This window comes from Atractosteus spatula, chromosome 3 (genome assembly GCF_055471065.1).
Source record: "Atractosteus spatula isolate fAtrSpa1 chromosome 3, fAtrSpa1.hap1, whole genome shotgun sequence".
Classification (NCBI taxonomy): domain Eukaryota; kingdom Metazoa; phylum Chordata; class Actinopteri; order Semionotiformes; family Lepisosteidae; genus Atractosteus; species Atractosteus spatula.
In genome coordinates, this window is record NC_142708.1 from 57,270,835 (window position 1) to 57,287,228 (window position 16,394).

Consider the following 16,394-nt stretch of genomic DNA (forward strand, 5'->3'; position numbering starts at 1 on the left):
TCTTTGAGTAGCATACACAGTTAAAAAGGAATAAATTGTTTAAGTAAAGTGAGACATCCAAAAGTGTCCAAAAGCACCATGCATATCTCTTCTGAAATGGTAAGAGGAACATATTTTCTAGTACTGGTGTGAACTTTTTTTATACAGGTTTTTTTCATTCTACAGATGACTTATCTTATACACAAATAAACTATCTCTTGAAGGTCTCTTGTATTTAAAGTGGACATCTGTTTTCACAGGTAACATACACATTTGTTTTCCTTTAACAAAACATGTACAGTATTGTATTCTAGTTGAGGCAACTTTGTTCATATGAACTGTATGGAGGGGGGATTAAGAGCTAAATATGATAAAATTAAAATCAACATACAGTACATTGGGGACCTTCAATTTAACCCTTTTTGGTTATTTTTTCCCTCCATGAATAACCTCTGAAAATCCAACTGTGAGATTCGTGAAAGGATTTTAGTACTTGAAGAAGCTTTTACCTACAGAATGGAAGAATTAGGGGGAAGCCAAGCTGCTAGTTCTTTCACTTTTATAAAAGAGTAAAAAAGGGTTATTTTATTGATTTATACAGTGAGGATATAGGTGCATACATTTAGAATTTTGAAGTGTATACCAAACAGTACCAAATGACTGCAAAATTTTAAATGTTTAAAATGATGACAGACTAAAACATAATGTTATAAATGAGAAGAGGCCATTTGACCAGACATTTGGTTGCTTAGCAGCTTATTGATCCAAAGATCACATCCATCTGGTTTCAACAGCACAAAACTTGTTCCAGACACCCACTAACCTTTGTGTAATAACTGCCTCCTGCCGTCGGTGTTAAATTTCCAGCTGTGACTTTGTGTTCTAGCTTAAGTACTGAGCATAAAATAATTCATTGGTTTGATTTTGCCAACATTGTTCCCGATTTTGAATCTCTATGAATTCCCCTCATGATCTCTGTCCACAACTGAAAAGACTTATTAATTACAGTGTATGACATCCACTTTCAATCTGATATTATTCTTGTTACTCAACTTTGCACTCTTTCTAAGGTATTGATGTATTTTTTAGAATATGGCAATCAGAATTGCACATCATATTCTACGTAAGGGCTCACTAGTGTATTATATAACTGTACATGACTTTATTTGATTTTAATCCTACACAGTTACACAATCCTACACTCAATTCCCCAGGATTTTGCAGGCCATTTTGTTTCTTCTCCACATTGTCTGGATAAAGACAATGATGAGTCAACATACAGTACATGCACATAAAGACCCTTTGTTGACTGCTTCCCCTTGTTGAGTGCAACCTGTCCAATATTTATAATATATAGAGTATATAGGAACAGGTAGAAATTAATTCCATGCAGAAAGAAGAAAGAAAAAAGTTTCAGCTGTTGAGCCTTCCTTAGGTGTGATAAATAGAAACAAAGATCAAAACCCAGCTAAAAAAGAATGATTCTACATACCAGTGGTGAAAATAAACAATAGGATATATCTTTTTTTTTTACCCAATTCAGCACATAAATTATACTGTATTTATTTATAAATGACACTATCTATAGTCAAAGTGTTAATAAAGTGTGCAGTTCCAAAATTATTCACTATAGCAGATGATAATATGTTGCACATCTGCATAAAGAAGGGATAAAAATGCCACTATCACCATGACAGTGATCAGAGATGGCAAACAAAACAGTTTAAATAAAAAACAATAAGAACAACAGAATATGAGAGGAAATAATTTAATGATTTTGAAGCACTGCTATTAAAACAGTAAAATGTTACAGATACCAGAATCCCCAGATATGGTACATTAGCTCATTTTTTCCATGGAAACCCTCTGCTGTATCTGACAAAGAGCCGGCAACCATTTTCTGCCACAATGAGAAATTTGATTAATTTAAATCCTGTAAAATGTAGTTTGAAATCTAAAATCAGGATTTGTTTTTCTTTACCAAAAGGATGCATTTTAAACTGAATAAACATCACTAATTCATGATTCACTTCAAAAGCAGAAGCAGTGTCTTTTACTACTTGGTCAAACTTTACAGATTTTCTAACAAACTTAATACCTCATCACACAAGCATTATGAGACACAGATTGGCTTGAACTTAAAGAAGAAAATTCCATCTGACTTAAAGGAAACACTGAAATGGCAAAAGTCCAGCTTTACAGAGGTGATTTTTTGAGGAAGTCTTCCTTTTAAATATAAAGGCAAGGCTACATTCATCCGTGTGACAAAGGCACACAGAGTTACTACTGAATGGCAGAATCAGTGGGTGGTGGATGAAGAGAGAAAAAACCTGAAATAAAAAAAAAGATAGAATGCAAAGTTTGAAAAAAATATAGTTTATAGTTTGCCATTACACAAAACAGAAACTAGTGTAACTAAAGTATATTCTCACTGTGGAATATTACAATTAACTACTTTCCTTTGAACATACAAAAGCCTACAAGCTCAACACAAAGATAAATCATTTTCAGCTCATTCTAAATTAACAACACACTGGTACATTTTTCCTGAGATATAAAAGATATAAAATTAAAAAAATAAACAAAAGGAATCTGTTCACAATAACCATCCAGTAAACATGCAAACAATATCATCAGAGCAACTATTAATAAAATGAACTTGGCCCATCTCTTTAAACATGTTCAACTGAAAATTCAACCGAGCCAAAATGGACTCAAACAATTAGGAAATTACCAGTTTTATACCAGTAGCTGGAGAAATTACATTTACAATAAATCATGCTTAAAATTCTTCACAGTACAGCAGAATCAAAATACAAAAGAGTCCAGGACAATTACTTAACATACTAGAATGGTACAAAGTGCATTTTGAAATCATCCAGACATTTTAAGTAATAAATAGCCAGTCAATTCAAGTACCACATTGTAGGTTGGGCTTTGTTGTAATCTCATTCAGACAGTGGTTTTCAGATCAAAATGGGCAGCACATTTAAGAAAAGAAGGATTTAGTCCCTCACTAACAGGAGAGTGCCAACATTCAGAAAAGGTTGCAACATGTTTTTGTGGAGGTTTTTATGATCAGACTCAGTGCGTTTGAGGGGGTGACATGATTTAAAGAGGGGCAAGCTGGATTTATGATGCCCGCAAGTCAGGAAAGCCAAGCAAGGCTGGGAATGAATGCAGCCATTATTGCTGAGGTCAACAATGCGCTACTGCACAAAGACAAATTTGCATAAGGGCGTCTAGAACGATTCTAGTGAGTCAGTTATATAATTATCCACAAATGCATGCAGTACAATATATATATATACACTTACTGAAGCCTTACAAGATAAAAAAAATGTGATAGACATTTGCTTCTGAAAAACACTGGTATAACATTGAAATGGTATAATTTGAAAAAAATCACAGTGCACAGATAAGTAACCAATGGAAACTCTAAGATGGAGGATTTTTCTTTATCCATCTTAGAACAACCAGATTCCAAAATCTTCATACCCTGAAAGAGTTGCCATATGACTCATTTTTCAAATTGCTTAAATGTTGCTTTGCAGTGAAGTTAATTGAATGTGGTTAGTCAATGACCAGGTTGAAAAGTAAATACTGTTTATATTTTAATCACATGTCTCACTCATCAAGGTTACCTTTACATGCACCATCCAGACATACTGATGATTAAGAATAAAAATAAGAGATACTTCTCAGAATTACTGAATAAAATACATATCACCACAGGAAATGGGTTAATTAGAAAAAATGTAAAAGGGTGAATTAGTTACACTTTCACCATGGCAAATGGGATCATTGTGCAGTAAAAAAGACATCTGAAAATACAGTATACAGAAAATAATGCTGAATATTTAAATATATTAAATATCAAACAAAATAATTGGTTGTATTGGTACTGCCATTTTCAAAATCTGCTCCTATGACACCTATAACTCCTTTTAGGTATTAAAACTAAATCTAGGCAGTCCATGAAAGCTGTAGATGAATTGGAATCATGCACCGGCTTTAATTCAAAGGTAAGACTAGCTGTGTGTGCACCTCAAAATTCTGAACACCCTATTAAATTTAAGAAACAAAAATGTCAAGATTTGATTCTGAACTCAAAGCTTATTAGTGAGACAAACAAGGATTTATTCAATACAGTTATGCTTAACAACTATTGGGAAACTACAGTAATCAAATACAGAAACCACTGTGAATCATCATGGTTTTATTTTTTTCTGAAGTATGAATATTAAAGGGTAGCATGGTAGTGGTTAGTATTGCTGTGGCTCTGGGTTCCACCCCTGGGGTGCTATCTGTGTGGAGCTTTTATGTTCTCCCTCTGTTTGCGTGGGTTTCCTCCCACAGTCCAAAGACATACTGGTAGATTATCTGTCTCTCCAGGAAATTGGCCCTGGTGTGAGAGAGTGCGTTTGTGTGAGCCCTGAGATGGACTGGCATCCTGTCCAGGGTGTATCCTGCCTTGCCCCCATTGCTTGCCTGAATACTTTGGCTCCCTGGCAAAACTGGACTGGATGAAGCAGTTAGAAAACAGATGGATGGATAAATAGCAATTTAGATATTTAATTTATCACTTAAAATATTACTTTTCTCCATTTCTCCATCAAGTAAAACATTAATGCACAATTTGTACAGTATGTCTCAGATCTGAACAGTTGAAAAATGTGAAGAGGCCCCGCTCTGTATCTGTACAGTAATGTTTACATTATCAAAAAAATATGTAAGTGTTTTGAAGCATTTCTATGCATAATTTCATATCTTCTTCAATTACAATCTAGCGAATACCATTTGCATCAACATGTTTTACCTTTTGACTGAATTTGTCATTCAGTTAGTACATACATCTGATTCCAAGAGCAAGTAATTTGATCAGTGATGTGTGGTCTTGGGTTGTAGATAGTTCACAGAAAACTGGGTGGAGGCTCAACTATATTAAATGAATCAGGGAGTTCTGAAAACCTGGGGAAAAAAATCATTGTTCCAAAGCGCAGGAGGATGTGTGCTAGCTCTTTTATTGCCCACTGCTGTCAATGACTAACACTGAATATTAAGAATCATTCTGTTTCTTGTGTTGTATCCCATATGGGGTAGGAAAAGAACTTGACAGACATCTTTTCTTCCATGTTTTCAGCCAAAGGTTGTAATGTATCTTCTTACCTCAGAATATAAAAGTAACCTTTTGCCAGTTTGTGGGGTCCCAGATTCATAAAGCATTGTATTCTGGATTACTTTAAACTTAGCATTCATCCTGTGAAGCTAGCTGCAAGATATCCTGTACTTTAAAGATTCATACTATCTCCTATTAGGATCTCATTGTCCAAATATGTGCCATGTAAATACCCACCAGCTCTTGTGAAATTCCAGTTTGTGACATGATGATACTTCTGGCAGGTTCTATACCAACACATATTTACCAGGTATGGTCAATTGATGGGGAGTCTGTTAAATTCAATTAAATGTATTCTGTTACGCATACTGAAAAACATGTTACAGGCAGCTTTTAAGATTTTAGGGCTTGACAGTTTTTTTATATACTGTACAATTAGAAAATAAATAGAAATTTGCTGCAGTCCTCATAAGATTTCAGTTGCTTCTGCTTACCTTTTAGAAACAATAGCAACTTCAGTACAATTGTAAGTATCTATTCACTTTCATAGAACAATGCCCTACAATTTTAACTCTTGTTCACGCAAGTATACAAAATGAAACACAAAAGATGAAAAGATACTATAATGGCAAAATCAGAAGTTTATAACTGTAGCAAGAAAGCAATCATTCTCTTTTATTTTAAAGCATGTTTTAGATTCTGTCAGAGTATGTATGTGCTCTGAGTATGACAGGCATTATGATTCTGAAGCCCAAGACCCAACATAATTCTTGCAATGACTTAATGCTTTTAAATCCTTGCATCATATTGCATCAGAATATATCAGATCAACTGCTCACAGCAGCAATAAAGGGTTAACAAAAGCCCTGCATGCAGGCCTAGAAAGCTGCTACATCTGAGTGCTCCAGCTACCAATTACAGGGCTTAAAGTTACAGTGATAGAGGAGCCGTGGGCATTTTTTTTCAGGTGCAAACTCTTAAGGAATGTAATTGATTCACTATTTAGTTTTAAATGTTTATTCTGTTTGAAAAACGTAATCTTAGCTTCACCAAAAAGGGTCAGCATGATTTGTGACTGCAAAAGTATAAAATATTATTGTATCCGTGACCTAAAACCTGGTGCCAATCAGGTCACAAATATTGACAGCAGGGTTTTTTTTAAAGGAAATAACAATATACTTAGTTCAAATAGAATGCAAGTGAGGTGAAACAGAATTACTGAACACTGCTTCACTGTTACTGTATGAGTTATCATAAACAGGAAGTTCCAAAGTGCAAATCTGAAAGTTGAGGGTACATAAAAGTATCTTTAGTTGAGAACTGTTAACAACTGTGGTCTTTTCATCAACTAAGTTTTAAAAGATGCCAGCGAAATCCTGTCATTTTGCAGCAACTGTTGTGTATTTTAGTAGATACTGTGCATCACAATACACATAATTCTCTAAAACAAGACTATTTATGCAAAGAGTTCTACATTATGTAAATAAAATGTTTCGTCCTCATAAGAGTCAGACTGCAAAGGATATCTGCTTTGCAATGCAATTTCAACAGAAACCAATCTTCATTGTTCCTATGTATTCAGTCCTTTCTGCATGCTACATGAGGCCAGTAGATTTACTGAGGAATTTTAGGAGTGTAAAAGCTAAGGAGAACTTCCCAGACTCTTCAGGACACATCCAAATGGCAAGGACAAAAGGCAAGAATTCCAGTCAGAGATATACAGTAGCAAGGATGTCTTCATTCTTCCACTTCTTATTGATACAAATTCATCTACACAAATGCTTACAGCTCTGTAGTTTTAGATAAATGTTAATTGTATATGCATTCTTAAATAGCAATCTTTACTTCAGCCACAATAATTATTTCCTCCTAAAATCTGATGCAGAGTGAAAGCTGTAGGCTGTAAGCAGGTTAACAACTGCCGCATTGAAAAGGCCTAGGAAAAAAAATGGCCAATACAAGCAACAATGCATTTTCTTTAGAGAAAAAGAAACAACAAGAGATAGACTAATAGATTTTATGCACAAGACGGAGCATTATGCTTAGTTTTTCTTTTTTTTTCCAGCATGCTTTTTCTGTTTTAGAATGCACAAAGAAGCAACACACATCACTGCATCTGTGTAACATGCAAAGCTGTCACTCCTCACCCATTAATGCTCCAGCCACCCATGCACATCACCTTCCTTTCGCAAAGCACAGTAAACAACCCCCCAAAAAAAGTAATTCCACATCTCAACCTGGTCAGGCCAAAAAAGGGTCATGTTATATCCACAATGATGGTGAAATCTTTTACCATCCACTTCACCAAAAGAAGACAACAAGCATCTGAGAAAAGATTCCAGTGCATCTCATACATCCATATATCGAATACAATGCTTATGATTGCTGTAGCCACATACCCGGAATAGTGTGCCTAGTGTGCAACCATACTGTAGGGGATGGTACTTTTCTGCAGGCTCCTCTGGTATTTTGGCTGCCATGAAGCAGCTAGCTATCTTACTGTAGCACAGTGACTGCATTGTTCATGAGCTTCAATCTGCCTCAAACCAGTTTCAACCGGTTCCGGTCACCCCACATAAAGCCAATGGAAGCCTTTGCTGCAGCACAGCCACAGAGATACAGTGCCCACTATTTAAACACTCGGAAAGATCATTGCCTTTTCAGTCCAAAATTCAGGTGAATATTCTCCAAATCCCTGTTTAACAAGAACATCTGCAAGATATTAATGCCTGCACGAAACAGAAAACAGTTACTGATCAATGCCCACATCATTTCTAGCGCAACCTAAAAACAAACATCAGGCCTGATATAATGATATTTAATCCAAGCTTTGTAACAAAATATTCATACTTACATTTTGTTTCCCCCCATCCTCTAAAAAAATAATCTTACACGGAAAGCAACCACATCTGTTGAACAGTGAAATAACCAAAACACGGTTCCATTTAAAAAAAGGACAGCATATTATTTAACATCATGGCAGCATTCAGATTCTGAATTTACTGGAAGATGCCGAAAAAATAGGCAGCACATTTCTAAAAGCATGCTGCTTTCATAAACCAAAGGGAGAAGAAAAATGTTTTTTTTAATACAAAATCATGCTACACCAGTCACTTTTCTGAATGCCCCACTATGTTTCAAAACATGCTGTTCAGCTGTGTTTTGCCAGTTTCAGGACTGGCTTTTCTTCCACACACCTCTTAGCCCTATACCCTCTTTTTAAGTCCCAGAGAGAGAGAGAGAGCTATGTCAATTAAAATCAGCAGCCACAGTACAATCCCTCTGGCCCTGAGGCCACTAAGCATCTTGTCTATGGTGAATGAAAGGAAACAAAAAGAACTTAATCACACACACACAGAAATAAAAACTGGGGTAACAGAAGTTCCACCATACCCACATATTCTTTCCCACTAAAAGACGTCTTCTTTAACAGCTGTGCTATACCAGCAGCCACTCATTTTATCAAGCAACGGTCCTGTTTGCCGAATGTGATTTTTTTCCAGATCCTGAATGGTTAATAGAAAAGGGGGCAGTGTTACACAGCAGAAGTAGGCCATTGTCTACGTGAGTGCTGAAGGGTGAGGTGTCTTTCCTGGCAGTGAAGACTCTGCCTCTGATTACTGCTGGGTGTAAGACCAAAAAAAAAAAAGACAAAAATCTAAAAAACAAAGGAACTCAAGAAACGTGAGAAGAGAAGGCACAAGGAGCCAAGTGGGAAAACGAATACTGCTTAGACCAGAGGGCCAGGCCTAATTTTATGTCTGCACACAGGAGAGGCCTTTTAACTGTTTGTTAACTGCATTAGAAAATACTGGTAAGGACAAATCCGTTTTAGTTAAACAAACACACTACATACTCAGTTTATAGAAAGAAATTATAAAATAAATTAATTTTGGCAAGCTTTGTAAAATTATAAAATACACACATTTAACATCTTAAAGGTTTTCATGTTTGTTTATACCTAGACAGTGTACAACGTGCAATAAAAAGGAAATTGAATAACCACAGATATTTTGCAAATCATCTATAAAAGCTGCCACCCACCCAAATTGCTCATTTTCAGCATCCCTGTAAATATGCAGCTGTTTACTTTAACATAAAGCACCTTGCTGCAATACACATTATTCAAATCCTTTTAGATAATTAATTAAAAACTGAAATTTTAAATACTGCAATATTATAGGTAATGTTAAATAAAGAATACAAAAAGCTCTATTTTATAAGCCGATACTTTGAATTTTGTCTCATTTTGCTCCACCTATGTAACATTTAACACGAGATTAATTCCATATGAAATCGGCAGCCCCTTAAAAAGCCTACCAAGCTATATATCCTCAAGCTTCAACGTTTCTTTTCAGTACTGAGTTTAATCAGATTTTAACCTTTTGTAAACTAGTTGCTTTTACAATGCAACTAAGCGCTTTGGTTCATGAAGGTAAGAGCAAACCTCAACAGTCAAAACAAAATAATGAAAACTCTAGATTAAATGGTCTCAGATTAAATCTGTGATGTAAGGTCAGTGCTTTAAAATTCGTCTTTAAAAGCACCGACTTTAATTTCTTAAAGAGATAAGCTCTTAATGTAGAAATCTGTTTCACTTATGCTACAAGGAAAAAATAAGAAAAACATCTTAATCTGGTCACATCCTCAACACCTTCACACTGAGAAGAAAAACAAAATCAAAGCATGGATCCCTTCCTTCAAAAATATTTATTATTAACAGTTACATAAGTGTAAATCAATTAAATAAAGTCCAAGTCCAAATGCTAACATTTCTTGGAACATTTCTGGAAAATACCCCATATTGGTAACGAATGGATTTCTAATAATTCATTTATGGATTGATTCTGGCAAATACAGATCCCAAATATATAAAAAATTAAGTAATATTTGAATACTAAGCACACATTAAAATAGTTATACATACATTTTAAACACAGTTTCCTGAGCCACACTGTTACAAGAGTTGTTTGAAGTTACTGCTTCTGACAGTGAAGTATTCCCATGTTTTCATTTCTTTATAATTAGGATTTTGAATCTAACTTTGGTATCTTCTAAGGTACTGAATAGGCATCAATATAGTGGCCTGTGAGAGAATGAAAAATATGTGCATCGGTATAACTCTCATCCTAAAAAACATCCACTTAATTGAACAGGTCAGATTTAACTAAGTTCAGAATAGACTGGATGGAATCGGCCTAGCTCGAAGTTATCTAATAACATATGCAGTACTATGTAAGTATTCTTATATCTTATTGCATGTGTAGTTACATATAGTCTGACTTCTGCTGAGTCTGGTCTTCTGACTTTATAGAAAGCCAGGGTCCAAATAATGGGCCTTTGCATATGCAGTACCATGTCTCTGGAACTCCTTACCCAAATCCATTATTTCTTTAACTTCTTTCTCTCTTCATTTGTATTTTTGACCTTTTTAACTCGCAAAAGACCTTTTCACTAAATCTTTTTTTCCTACTCTCAGTTTCACTAAGTAAATCTCCCTCCCCACACACAGTTTCTTTTTTGCTTTTGCTGTGCATTATATACATGATATTTGTATAGTGCTTTGAATTAACAATTGTGCCAAAAGCTGTATAATTTAACTTTAACACTGATGTCTTCCACAATGAACTGTAATCAGGGGTGCATTTTCTTATTTTTGTTATGTGAGACAAAACCTGTTTTTCTACGACAGTTATTATTTTACATGTTCCACATTACATGTTCATATTTTCTGCTCTTTAAATGAATGTCAGGAGGTGAGCTCCTTCTGTATTTGGGAGGGTTAAATTTATGATTCATCAATATACACATTAAGGAAACTAGAAGCCCTATTTTTACTTTACTTCCCAGAGAGTTTCACAGGGCATTCAGTGATCTATTAACGTTGGAAATGGGTCACAATATTTCCAGTCCTTACTGGAGGCTGGTAGTGAGCTTATTATTCACTGCTACTCCTGGTTACGCACCGGCACTGAGTGTAGCGTAGGAGGCAATCTGAAAATTACATATTTTCCACACATTATGTATATCATTAACTTATTGAATACAGGAGAAACCTCTTAAGTTTTGCAAGCACTGTAGCCAACCCAAATCACATTGTGTTAATGGAAATGTACTGCCCTTTAGTAAATGAGAGCATAAGAGGGAGAAATGCATTCAGTATTTACATTAACATCATAAAAGATCATAAAAACAAGGATACAAGTTTGCAATTTTCCCCAAGAACACTAGTGTTAGATTTTCAATGTCTAGTCAAAACTCCTAAGCGAATGCAACTTTAGATATTTGCTTACAATTAAAGTTTTTTTTTTCTGGATTTTCTCTATCTTGTTGATTAACCATACAAACAGTAGGAGTAACTCATGGGACTGAAATAACTGTTAACTGAAATAACAGTTGTATAACAACATAAAACAAATTTTTATTACAAAACATCACCACTGCAATTTTACTGTTTTTATTGTGTACTCACAATTGTTTATATTGTTTTTGAGTGTTTCATCCATAGTAACAACTATTGTACAGCACAAGGAGAATGAGGAAGAGCAAACGCTCCAAACCATCAAAACGTTCATCATTTTGACATTTTGCCGTCTTACCAGCACCGTACAGGACATTTAGCGCCAGCTAGAGGCGTAGTGCTTCTTTCCCTGTCACCACTGCAGGCACCCAGAAAGTCGCCAGAACCGCCGCTTGACGGAAAACTGAGAGAGCCCTGGCTGACTAATTCCAGCTCCCTGCCCGGTGGTGCTCTGCCAATTGTGCACTTGGGGAATCTGGGTCAAAGCTGGATGATTGAGAACTTGCAACGCCTGGGTCATGGAACTCAACCAACGCTGACAGTGAATGTGCTGCTTTGAATCCCACGTGTCAATTTATCATATGTTCATGACACCCATTATTAAGAAAACCCTTACAATATATGCCACAAAGAAATTTGCAGGTCAAAGACTTTCATTTTAAAGAAACACAAAGAACAAATGAAATGGTTGCATGAAACTAGCCTTCAAAACACAAGCATTATATATTACTGTAAGTAATCCCATTAAATCTTGTGAAAGAATCCCATGTGCATTAGAATAATGCTTAGAAAAAGCAGGCTTTTATAATCTATCACTGTCAAAAAGTCCACAGAGCACCTTAAAACATCTTTTGTAGCAGAAGAACAAGCAAGCTGTCACACACTCTTCTTGCAGCTGCCTTTTACAAGACAATATAGTGTACATGTTTGTACACCACACAGTCTGTTAGATGATTTTCTGTGCATCCTGATAGTGATATGCCCAGAATGAAGATGTTTCGTAAGTTAAACTACTAGATTGCATCACTCAGATGGCACTTAAAAATGAGATTTTTAATTCTGGTGCTGTTGCTAGTTGAAGCTATTAACATCTATTACAAAGAATTCTTTTGTTTGTGTTTTCTATGTTCTTTCAAGGAGGGAGGTAGTTCACTTTGTGTTTTAAAATGTATTTCATTGGGTCTCTAAATTGTATTTATGTGCACAGGTGAATCCACTGATAGGCTGTTACCCATCCAGTGTGTATTCCTGACTTATTCCTTATGTCTGCCAGGTTAGGCTCCAAACCTGGGTGTCCCACTCGAACAGGGCTATGCAATCTCTACCCCTCCAGAGCACTCTATTTACTGTACATGATTTTGCTGGTAAATTATTACTTTGATAATTAGCACAATCAACATAGGAATTAAAGAGGTACTGTATCTGTATTTGTTGTTGCAAAGGAAGAGATTGGAAAAGGTTGCACATAAAGCAGCTGTGCTCCATAGGATGAAGCAGGTATGGAAGATGATGGGATGAATGGATTCCTTGCATTTGTCAAACATTCTAGTCAGATGTATTGGTATATTTAAGGAGAAATCATAAAAATACCAACTGGTTCACACTTTTTACCCAACATTTTAACGGATGTAAATCTGCACAATGTATTTAGTTGCTCTTCAATCAAAAAGCAGAAACACTATTACTAATACTGTAGAATGACTATTAATAAAGAAGTAAATTCAAACAAGGTGGGGAAACAATCATGTAAACATAAGTTTACTTTTCAATCACCAGTTCATTTCTGTCCACTCAACTACACAAGAAAAGAATCTCAAAGCTTAAACAGCCCATATGCATTTCCAGTCAAAAATTGTGACTTTAAAATAATCAGTTAACCCATCTTGTCAGCCTTTGCTGTTGACCACCTGTACTGAGGTCTCTAAACCACATGCATAGCTCTTTAAGTAATGAATGCACTGACAGTTAAAAGTACATTTTGACTGCAAGAGTCCTGCTGTCATACTTAGCATCACAATTACTGGAGACCTGAAAACACCTACCCTGGCTGTGAAAAATCCATTACTGTTTCCTTTAACAGTTTGGTTTGAATTTCTCAGTATTTCATTAAGAACCTGATAGATGCTTTAGGATTTATAAAAATTACCGACCTTTCAAGACCTTTCAAGAGTGAAAATTACAAACCTTGGAGTTCTACATATACCAGTCCTTGCTACTTATTATTACTGCTTATTAAATTATAATTTGATTTTATTCAACATTCTTTAACGTTAAACATTCAATGTTATTTAAAGATTCTTTAAATAGTTGCATAATGCAGCATTACAAATTCTGTACAATATACAGTACACATGCTCACCTGGCACCTTCTAGCCACTGGTACAGGACCTCCACCACCTCAGTCTTGGCCCTAGTAACCCAGACCACTCCAGTTTTCTGTTGTGAAGGGTCTTTAAAAGACCTAAAAAAAAACACACAAGGAAACTTAGGTTTATCTGATTTTTTATCTCAATACTGTGTCATTGGGAAATGATATTTGTTTTGTATAATGAATGAAAACTGCAACTTACACTAAGGAAAATCCTTAAGGATTTTTTGCCCTACATACTGTGGGTCCTTAGCTATTCAAAAAGATAAGACAGGATGTGCAATGGCAGGGTCTGTATGATGGACAGATGGATTTGTTTTCCTGTGGCAAGTGTCCATTGTGTAAAACCAAACCACCCGTTAACTATACCTACTGTTTTCGCATTAAACTACGTGAGGTAAGCAAAAACAGCAAAAACATCAGGAAACGCACCAAATTAAATTCCTCCTGCCATCACAAATGAGAGGTTTTTGATGGAAAGTTGTCCATTAATTAAAGCAAGAGGTCTATGACAAACAAAAAACTGCTACTGAATACTAGGCTGAGCTTTACGACTTGGAAGATAAATTATTTTCTCCCCCTTTTGACTTGAATGGCATGTCTTCTCCCAAGTGCGAGAAATTTCTGTGTGATGCCAATTCATCTTGAGACAAAAATAGCACAGAGTGCGTACTTCTTGCTAATGGTTTAGCTCAGATGGATATTTATCAAGTTTTTTTCAAAACCAGCTCAAGAAAATACTTTACAGTGTCACTGGAGGTAGAGTTCATCATTAGAAATAACAGATGAAGGTCACTCTGCACACTCATTGTCCACTGAAACATGTGCAACACTGGAAAATACCCATGCCTCATTTCCAAACATACAACCTAGAGAAACTTGAGTAATCTCTTTTCAGAGCCATTGGGAATGAATAACAATCTCAACTTTAACAATAGCATAGAATTTTGCGTTGCTGGGTGTGCAGCAAATACAACAATAACAGATTACAAAAATCAATGTATAAACAATCAATTGATTTAGGCATGCAATGTAATTTGTGACAGAAATGTGTCTGCATTTTTGCATTTAAACAATACATATACCGCAGAAGGCCGTGTTTCATTATTATCATGCTGTAGTTATTATTTCCCTGTTTTCAGCCACAAACACAATATAAAGATCTGATAGTTCCAAACCTGTTTATGATGCACTGCTTCTGCGAGAGCTGTCAGTGATGTTTAGACCTAAGGTGAAGTCTTGTCCCTGGGTGGCCAGTTTAGAAGAATAAAACAAGGACAGCCATGACCTCAGCACCAGGTTTAGCCATGTATCCATCAGCATATTTCAATGAGTACCTAGAATTTTTTTTAAAATGCAAATGATCTCAAGTTAATATTTCAATTAAAGGTAATACAGCAATACCCACATTTTAAATATAATCAGAGATAAACAAGGACAAAAAAGAGAATTAAAAAAATCACGGGGATGTTAAAATTACCTAGCAGCAGCAAAGAAACCTAGACTGCTGCCCACCCACAAAATGCTGACTGTGGCAGTCACGTGACATGGTTGCTATGCCGTCTTGAATCCTGTCACTAACCTAAACCTCCTTGACTCCCAAGAATAAGACACATTTGTCACTTTTGCAGATGTTACATGTTTTGACTGATCACCGCATGTGTGTCCCTTAGCTTTTTTCAGTGCGGTCACAACAGCACAGGATCGGTCTATTTTCTGCTTTACCCAGAAGGCACTTCGATGTGCTTCTGTATCTCTTTGTGAAAAGTGTGAAAGAGTGTTAGCACCGCAGGTACCTTCGACGGATTTTATCAACGCATTTAGTGGATTATCGGTTTGATGTAAATGCTTCTTTAAAAAAAAAACGCAAAACCGTAAACGTTTACAGACTTTTAATATGTATGCAGAAAGGACTGGTTGTCATACCCATGAGCCATCGCGGTCTGACTGCGGACAGCTTCTGTCCTGCTTCCCTTACCCTGCTTTGTGCTATGACTCCAAATAAAATCAAGCTTTCCGTTTTACATTACAGATGGGTAGCATGCGTACGTCGGTAACGTACACTATAAGTTACGTATGAAATTAGAAAACATCAGTTACCACCTCATAGGTGGTTTTAGATTGATACAATTTCGTTTCTAAGGAATTCTGCTTCTTGGCATGCTTACCCATCAGTCTCCGCGGTCCTGCAGAAGCCCAGAGTTACGCAGATCCTTTTTTATTTAGCAAAGATTGCTGTTTTGCTTTCCCCCCTTCTTTTAGCAGAGAAAACGTTTCCCGCATCAGAGAGAAACAACTTCTTTGCTTGCATAAAAAAGATAATTTGGGGCATCGATTGGTCAGTCTAAACGAAAACCTTGGCTTTGCACTCTGCCTATCTTTCCACCTTTTGCAGCAGCTGTATTGAGAGTCGGGTATCAGCCAAACGTTAGCTGCTACTACCCATCAGCCTTTGCTCTGGACCCGAATGGTACCTAAACAAAATGATGCGGTTAGGGGACGTAAGAGATCTAGGGATTACATCGTTTTTGTTTACCTCCTGTTTTCCACTAGGAAAAAAAAAACACATTAAAAGGTGTTTCATATGATATATATTTTAATCTGCCTTTTTTTATTCAATTTGGTCA

At 36.0% G+C, this 16,394-nt stretch overlaps 1 long non-coding RNA gene across 1 annotated transcript; it reads right to left on the reverse strand.

The window, feature by feature from the left end:
• Positions 1–1,775: 1,775 nt before the first annotated feature.
• LOC148838001 (uncharacterized) lies at positions 1,776–16,179 on the reverse strand. Its single transcript, XR_016090868.1, has 4 exons — positions 15,936–16,179; positions 14,946–15,104; positions 13,759–13,860; positions 1,776–2,309 (listed from the first exon to the last, which is right to left on the reverse strand). It is a non-coding gene; the product is annotated as an uncharacterized LOC148838001 (long non-coding RNA).
• Positions 16,180–16,394: the final 215 nt, after the last annotated feature.